Raw genomic sequence first — 6,052 nt, 5'->3', positions numbered from 1 at the left:
GAATCATCAGGTATATTTGTGAAATCTATTTCTTCAATCTCATCTTCACTTAACCATCTAAATCTTATATATAAAAGAGAACGCACAAATCCTTTGTTCCCTCATCACGCTAATACGGCTGAACCAATTTCTTTCATTTTTGGGGGGTTATTAGGATTTGGACCCTAGATGGTTTTTATCATATCACTTTAATTTTTAATTACCAGTGTCTTGAGATAATTGACCATTCAAGTGTCCATAACGTACAAATCCTTTGTTAGTTCATCATAGGTAAAAATAAACGTATTTATATGCAACCCGCATGACCGTGTCACTCGGCGGGTTAACATAAATGACAGGCGATATAATGTTAACATTTACTGCAATCTACTATGGTTTTTATCATATCACTTGAAAGCGAAAAAGTAAAAATTATCTAAGTAACAAAGTTTATTGCGTTCCGGGGTGACCCCAGCGAAGCGGGGTGAACGCTGCTAGTCCCTTATACGGTAGATATTGACTCATTGCCCACCCATACAAGTTATTGGCGTCTAGATACATTAAGTAAGAATCTTCTTTAACCTTATCGTAATCTTCCATATACTTATTGTTTGCTTTCACATATCCTTTTGAACATTGACTAATCCCACCTCTTATACCTTTCTCTACCATTAACACCATATCATAATCCCACAACAATTCTAATTTTATATTTGTCATCTTTAACATTGCATCCGAAGCTAAACCTGGTGCCGTCATATACCAAGCAGGATCAAGATCATAAGCTTTAAGACATGTTTCTCTAAAGTTCTCAAACACATCTGCTAACAATAATACATCTGTTTTCAAATATAAATCATGGTATTGTCCGAGATTCTTAATGTCAAATGTTTTCCATACTTTCTTTGCATGTTCATAATCTTCATCACTTATATGTGTATTCATAAGCTTGTTGAAGAATGCTTCCTTTATCGGTAATTTTCTTTCTCTAAACCTATCCCAATTGTTAACATAATCATATGGGTAAACACCTTTTCTTATTACAAGTTGAAACTGTTCTTGATTAGGATAAAAGTGTTGGCTATGTATCATTTGCTCAGGTTTCAAGTTCGATGACAATTTGTCTAAACTAGAAGCCATAAATGTAAATGAATCTACAATTTTCAATTTAATAGTTCCAACCTTTTACTGAATGATATGTATCTTTCTTCATTATTGGGTATTAGATCTATTTCTTCTTTATTACATTCAAGCTCTTTTATAAACAAGTTTGAGTCATATCCTGTCAAGTTATGTATGCTCACTGGTACAAACTTTGGTACCTTGACTTTTAAATTGCAGTTATTACATAGAGGTGCTACAAATTTTCCTGTTATATGATCGTGGTGCTTAACTTTATAATTTTCTTTCGTATACTCCTGCTTACAGTAACAACATTTAGATTCATTGAACTCTTTTATCTGACTTTTTGTTAATGGCAATTCGTTATTTTGTTTGTATATGTTCGATATGTGTTTGGCTTCTTTTGTTAACAACCTTATAAATTTAGTAGCAGCGTTCTTACCTCTATACAAAACAGAATTAGTTTTACTTCCATCGCTCTTTACTACATAATAACAAAATCCAGATGGCTTATGTTGCTGATATTTCTTTGTATATGGCTCGTTATCTGGATAACATTCTTTACAACCCATAACTTTATGTAACAAACATTCAAAATCAGCATAAATCACAAATGGCATTTTCATTATGTATTGGTAGTTTTTAAATTCAAAACATTTACCTTCTTCAGGCATTATTATTTTTACTGGCTCATTTAACGAACAATCTTGCTCATGTTTATTTAAAGCGTTTTGAGAGTAAAAGTATAACAAACATCTGTCACATAAATATTTTCGAGCTCTCTTTTTAGTTAATTGTGTACATACTAGTCTGCTTAAATCCTTAATCCAACAATAGTGTGTTTTAACTTGGTCTTCATTTTGTTCTTTTATATATAATAAATTGACATGATTTTCTTGCTTCTTTTGTGTGTGATGTAGTATATAGATTGAATAGTCTTTATCATATGCATAAACATTTATAGAAATAATAAGTAATTTTTCAGCTCTTGGAATATCGCATAGTTTTACAGGAAAATGAATAATTTTTAATTTTTCTTGTAAGTATTTGACAGCTTGCTTGTACTTGGAAGGTCGTTGTGGATCTTTATTAACTGGGTATAGTGCAGAACAAATTGAATATAAGAAATATTTTTCATCTTCATTCTTTACATTGATTACTGCCTTTTGGTTTTGAATTTGTTTAGGTAATTCTATGTATGTTGATCCTCTATATGGTGTATATTTGACGATTGCTAGTTGTAAAAAGTTAATGTTTATAAGAGCCCAGCCAGAACCTCTAGCTTGGAGCTCATCCATTCTTGTTCTTAATCTTTGTTTCATCTTAGTTATTTCTTCTTTTAAATTACTTGATCGATATATTTCTTGGTTTTCAGTGTTAAAATAGAAGTTTTGAGTTTCTTCACCTTTCTTATATGTACAACTTATATAAAGATTAGCTTTCAATGAACTATGTTTACTTAAGCCAATTTGTAATCTGTTTAATATAGCTTTAGATGTTGCAGTAATATATTGTTCAAGTGGATCTTGTGGTTTGTAATCTGTTGTAAATCTCCATGTTTCTAATCTTGATTTTAATGCAATGTTGTGACGTTTTACATCGATTGGTATTGATTCAACTTTGATTCTGGGTTCTTCAAATACTTCTTGTTTAAATGGGAATATATTTCTAATCTGTCTTCTGCTTTGTTCATCGTCATATTGTTTAAGAAGGTCTATCAGTTCTGCTTTTCTTAATCGGGAATATCTTCTGATTCCCCTCTCTTTACATTGTCGCCTTAACTCTACTACGGTAAATTTACTATAATTACTCATCTTATTTATTATATAGAAAATCTTTATTACTCTTCAATTTTTATCTTCACCGGATTATTTCAGTTCATTTTCATTTGTCCTAATACAACGCTTAACATTGTACACTCCTGCCATTGTCTACATATTACGCGTTGTATTAGAACACTGCTTTGATGAGAATACCCCACCAAAGTCACATATGCACATATTAAAATTAAATCATTTTTGTAAACTCACTCATCATCTTCGTCATAATCATCACTACCATATTTATATTCATCATCACTACTCAAATCAGATGTTTTTTGTTGCATTATTAATAATTCTTTTTCCTTTAACAGTATTTGCTTTTCTAGTAGTGCTGCTAAGAGTTTAAGATCATGATGAATTAGTTTAAGTCTATCATGTAATAAATCAAATTCTTTCTCCATATTTGTTATATAGAAAACCAACAAAAATGAAATAAATTTAAAAATCTAAGAATAAAAACGAACATGACTAGTGCTAAGGAAATATTATCTTACAAACCTATATTTGATTGTGTATGTAAACATTTAGATATTGGTGGTTATAATGATGAAGACAAAATAAATTTTAGCGTGTCCATAGGTATGTTAGATCATTTGTTCAAGAAAGCTACTAAAGAAAACAACTCATTTCTTATACAAAACATTCTGTATGCAAACGTTATGAATTTGTCTGATGAGATATTAGATTCACTGACTGATGAACAATGGTTATCTATAGGTTATGATGATTAAGAGGGGGAATATAACTATGATCACATTACAGAAGACTTCATACGCAAATATCTGCAGAAAGTTAATTTGAGTGAAATATGTTTATGGAAAAAGTTATCAGAAGAGTTTATAAGAGAATTAGCTGATAAAGTTGATTGGGAGATTATTTCAGGAAGCCAAGACTTATCAGAAGACTTTATAAGAGAATTTGCAGATAGAGTTGATTGGAAAGAAGTATCGTATAATCAAAACCTATCTGAAGAATTTATTAATGAGTTTATACATAAAGTTGATTTTCATGCGATATCTTACAAAAACAAACTCTCTGAAGCCTTTATACGAGAACATGCAGATAGAGTTAATTGGTGGTGCTTATCTGGAACTCATCAATTATCAGAAAACCTTATAAGAGATTACGCTGACAAAGTAGATTGGGAAATGATTTCAATGTCTCAAAATTTAACAGAAGAATTTATTGCAGAGTTCGAAAGCAGAGTTCATTGGGTTAACATTTCAATTTCTCAAAACCTATCTATAGAGTTTATATATGCATATAGATATTACGTAGATTGGAGAGCTATAATAAGAAAATATCATAATCATCCGATTTAGGTGATATGTTGAATTTAGCATTCGATGTTGCAGCAGATATTTTTTAATGTTTAACTAATTATCTTTTATGGCTATTATACCATAAAAGTTGTAATAAGAATCAGTAGAGACCGGGGTCGTTAATAAAAACAGTTTGAGAATGAACCGTAAGGCGAGCGTTTTGCTCACCTTTAAAAATCTTGATGAAAATTGTATGAGGTTGTATGTTTGAAAGGGGTCCAGTGCTGGTGGCCCCCTTGTTGTAAACTTAATTATCAGATAATAACCTATCATACAAGCGATCAATTTCTTTAACCAAGTCTTCTTCTGATAGTGATGTCCAAACTCATTGTCTTTTACCTTTTTTACGCCTATTCATCTTTTAACTCCAATCCTTTTAATTTTTCGATTACTTCATCATCTTGAATTTCTTCTAAAACTTCTTTGATCGTGTTGAGTTCACACTTGAAAAATTCACCTTTATATTTAAATTCATCTAATTGTTTATGCACAAGTGACTCTAACTTTTTAGCATGATTTGCCTTATACGTTTCTTCATAATAAAATAGCTCGAAGTCAAGTCTAAACTCATTAAACTGACCTAGGCGTTGTTCAAGGTTTTTTGTATAACCCACTTTATATATACTCTTCTCTTGGTGCTGTTTGGTAGTTGCTATATAAACAGAACCTGACTTATCATTATCTTTTTTCAATTAAAACCATCTTTTTATTTCTTGGAACAAGTCTGGATGAACATATGTGCCACTGATTATTGTTCTTCTTCCTCCACTAACCACGTAATATATTTTTTGAGATTGATGCTTTTCTTCTAATCTTTTTATTAGTGTCGTTGATTCTTTATTTCTTATCCAACTTTTAAACGGCTTACCTCCATCATGACACAGTTTAGTAGCTTTAAAGTAGACAGTTTTCTTATCGATAATCAATCTAAAATCACCAAACAAACCATACCAGTAATCATCTTTAATCTGTTCATAGCAAATATCGTTTAAACTAGGAGAATTATCCATAGTACTCATATTTATTATAAAAAAATGTTCATTTAATCATTTTCGAAATCGTTACACCCTTACATAATCATCTAACACAGAGAGTAACGGTTCGCTAGCCTTTTATGGAATAATAACCATAAAAGACAAACATTTATATTTACACTGCACTAAGGAATACAGACTAGACTCGCTGATCAAGACTGTATGTTGTTGCAGATTAACGTGGGTCCACGTTTTCGGGACCCGCATTTGTTTGTATGTAACTTTGTCTTGGAGCAATTCCTCGTATATGAGGAGTTGCTTATTTTATGATCGTAGTATCTTATCAATTCCTTTGATTCTTTGTTCCTTAACCAATTATCAAATTAGTAAGTCATCCCTGCGAATTCGGTGCGATGACTTTATATAAGAAATTAACTCTTTAGATTGTTTATTTCGTTACCAGCTAGTTTTACTGTGTAAGACGAGTTTCTGAAGTTCCTAGCTTCGGAGGAATTTTGAAGTTTGTTGTAGTCATAGCATTTGTCATAAAAGTCCTGTGAAATCCAAAAAGCAATAGCAAGGAATATTTTCCTGTAGACATATGTTCCTGAGATGATTGATGTTGTTTCTTTATCCCCTCCTTTTATTAGATATGTAGATCAACAGAGCGAAAGTGCTCCATTGCTTTTTTTCTCATTATGTTGTTAATTTTTGATAATTTCTAGACCCGGATTGCCGGATCTGGAAATGTATGCTATGAGCTCTTTTGATCCTTTATTTTCTAACCAGTGATCAAACCTTTTTCCACCATCTTGACACAATTTAGTAGCGT

The sequence above is a fragment of the Thermobia domestica genome, chromosome 18, assembly GCF_964235325.1.
Source record: "Thermobia domestica chromosome 18, izTheDome1.hap1.1, whole genome shotgun sequence".
Classification (NCBI taxonomy): domain Eukaryota; kingdom Metazoa; phylum Arthropoda; class Insecta; order Zygentoma; family Lepismatidae; genus Thermobia; species Thermobia domestica.
The sequence above is the reverse complement of the archived record's forward strand: the minus strand, read 5'-3'. Positions refer to the sequence as shown.